This window comes from Sardina pilchardus, chromosome 8 (genome assembly GCF_963854185.1).
Source record: "Sardina pilchardus chromosome 8, fSarPil1.1, whole genome shotgun sequence".
Lineage (NCBI taxonomy): Eukaryota > Metazoa > Chordata > Actinopteri > Clupeiformes > Clupeidae > Sardina > Sardina pilchardus.
In genome coordinates, this window is record NC_085001.1 from 18,106,242 (window position 1) to 18,109,508 (window position 3,267).

Sequence of the window (3,267 nt, forward strand, 5' to 3'; positions counted from 1 at the left end):
TTCCATCTGTTTCATCTTTGTAACATGAAAATGAATATCACAATTAGTAGCCAAGACAAGAGGTTGCTTAAAGATGAACACACTCTTGAACAAATACACAACATATACATAACAACTATATAACAAACATATATATGACCTATATATAACGACTACATTTTGTAACATCTAGATGTTTTTTTCTCTCAGGTAAGAAATGTGAGGAGTTTTGAACTGATAAACAAATTAAATATTGATGCACCTCTATTCTACTGTATTTTACCTCAAAAACAGGGCTTCCCCGGTGCTCCAGGCCTCCGTGGTGATATAGGGAGAGAAGGAGAGAAGGTAACTGATCATCATGTAGTTCTCAGTAGGACTGAATTTAAGAGATACTTTAAAAACACACATGTACTCTCTTAGGGGGGGCGTGCAGTACCGTATGCCTGAAAAATATTGCCCCCCTGTGGAAAGAAATGGAAATGCAGTTTATCATTTGCATTAATCAGTGCATCTGTTGATTTAATGTAATCTGGAATATGGAATTTTAGACTGACATCATTCTGTATTGAGAATGTTCCTCATATAAACCACATTGAATTGCTTCTGTTTATGAAATGGGCAATATAAATAAACTTGCCTTACTATACCATGCCATATTTCCATGACTTAATCTTGGACTAAACATGGAAATTTGAAGAACATTTTTCAAAACATGTTGTTTTCCAGGGCTCCATAGGTGAACCAGGACTACCAGGACCTGTTGGTCCACCTGTAAGTACAGCAGTAAGATAAGGATGTCAGAAATAACATTTAGAAAGCTTCATATTTACTGTCAACTAGCCTACTACACACTGATCAATAAATATAATGTTTATCTGTACTGTATGTATTGTAGCTAGATGAACGGGAGAACTTTACTGCAAAAAAATCCATATTTGTGAAAATCAAATAATTGTATTAATAATCTTCATAAGTACATTATATTATGGACACTTACTCTGAAGTGGTGCCTAAAAACTGGATATTACTGGAGTTACTTTTATGCAGTATTTAACACATGTATATGTCGATGCCCTGATTATGGCCTAGGGTCCCATGGGTAATAGAGGCGTACAGGGGACTCCAGGGATACCAGGAATTGAGGTATGTAGCTTGGACATTGTATCTCTGCTTTGGCTTTTTGTGTTGTTTGTTTAATTTAATAATTACCATTGTCTTGAACTATGAACTTGAAAGCATTTCTTTCCTCTGCTCTTTAGGGTCTTCCTGGACGCAGTGGCAAATCCGGACCTCCAGGGGCAGTGGTGAGCATACACTCAGTGAATTTCTGAAGGTCCATCTACTCATCTTTTATTGAAAGATATTAAATGTGTGTGTGTGTGTGTGTGTGTGTGTGTGTGTGTGTGTGTGTGTGTGTGTGTGTGTGTGTGTGTGTGTGTGTCTGTCTGTCCAGGGAGCCCCTGGAGTTACTGGCATGGTGGGAGCACAGGGAGTAAACGGCACAGAGGTGAGCTCATCATTAGAATTTAAAATTAGAATTCAGATCAGCACTCCAAATGGGTCTGGATAAAGTGGCTAAACTGTCTCCTGTCTCCTGTCATGCTTCCAGGGTGATATCGGGCCCACTGGCCCAATTGGTCGCAGAGGCCCGCGGGTACAGTACATCATACCATCTGTTGTCATTCTAGCATTGCAGTCCATACAATACAATGTTGCTCATTTGCTAACCTCCATTACGGTCATGTAGGGTCTTGTTGGAGCTGAGGGGTTTCGGGGGCCTACAGGGCCCAGAGGACCTCAGGTATGTTGGCTTCGGAGATTCACTGTGTACAGTAGATGCACGGCGCTACATGTTCTTCTCTCATATAGAAAACGGACTAGAAATGGTCATTTTCCTACTTTATTTAGGCCGTGTCTCTTCAGGGCTCCTGTTCATGTTGTGAATTTACATTTGCAATAACTTGTATGACTCCATTAGGGGCAATAACAACCGGTTTACATGCTAGCTTCATAGGATTCCATTCATTTTATGTTTGCCGGGTTTATCATTCTAACTCTAAACTGGACCATTTTTGATTGTTTTTTTTTGTTCAACCTAGAGGAGTGTAAAAAATACAGCAAAGGTTGAAAAATCCCCAAGTTCTCCTTTGGTGTACACACACACACACACACACACACACACACACACACACACACACACACACACCAGTTTTTCTCCAAAGTAGGCCATTAGCGGTTGTATTCACTCAGGCATCCTCAGATGGCTGGTGCTCTCCCAGTGGTGTACACAGTGTTGCCGGGTAGCCAACAGCAGCTATGTTATTGCTCTGCTGAGGAGCTGCGGTCACAAGTGCCACACAATGGGGAACTCCCCGTGGCCTGTCTGTTGAGACCTCGTTAAAACACAGCGCATGTGAAAACTCACCCTAAACATCCTCAACTCTCCTGCTTTGTCCTGTTACGTTTCGTTCTTCTCCAGATGTTCTCACATGAAGTGTTGCTATGGGATCTTGGCAAATGATGAGGCCAGAGACGCTGTAAAGCTGTGTAACTAGCTTCATGAGTTCAATGTAATGAGATACAGCCCTTATAAAGAGGACTCTGGGTAGAATCACCCATTTCCCTGTTGAGGATCTCTTTGTTGCTTGAAGTCAAAATATTACCTAATTTGGAACCACATGTAGGTCAAGCATAAGTCACCATGTGAGAACAGACATTCACAAGGCATGTCGAAAGATGTCGGTGGAAGTTTGGGATATCCATTCAACCAAACACAGTACAGTATACTGAATATCAAGCCATCCTCTCAAGTTCATCCCCTGCATACAAATAAATCCTCTGCTTATTCACAGGGTTTGCTTGGCATGGATGGTCCTCAGGGTCTTAAAGGAGACCAAGTAAGTAATCGCTATTTTGCAAGTGCCTTCTGTCAGTTCAATTAACATCAGCATTTATCACAGTCATCCTTTTTTTTTACTCAAACCCAGCTGTGTATATTTACTATAAGATTACTTACAGTAGATAACACTAGGAGCATCGTCATGAAGCATTTTTTTCTGTCTTTAGGGCCGAGATGGGCCAGTTGGCAGTAGAGGTCTGCAGGGCATTGAAGGAGCTATGGTGAGTACAAGACATGCTCCTCCCTCCTGACCAGAACGTGTTCATCACTCCCTGTTGGAATGTTGAACACGCTTACAGTACTAACTGTGACCAGATATCAGCCGTAAGTCATGGGCATAACATACACTATATTGCCAAAAGTATTGGGTCACTTGCCTTGACCCC

The 3,267-nt window shown here is 41.5% G+C and overlaps 1 long non-coding RNA gene across 1 annotated transcript; it reads left to right on the top strand.

Annotated features, from left to right (window-relative positions):
• Positions 1-1,477: 1,477 nt before the first annotated feature.
• Positions 1,478-2,880, top strand: LOC134089458 (uncharacterized). The gene is made up of 4 exons (XR_009940049.1): positions 1,478-1,489; positions 1,592-1,636; positions 1,730-1,783; positions 2,835-2,880. It is a non-coding gene; the product is annotated as an uncharacterized LOC134089458 (long non-coding RNA).
• Positions 2,881-3,267: the final 387 nt, after the last annotated feature.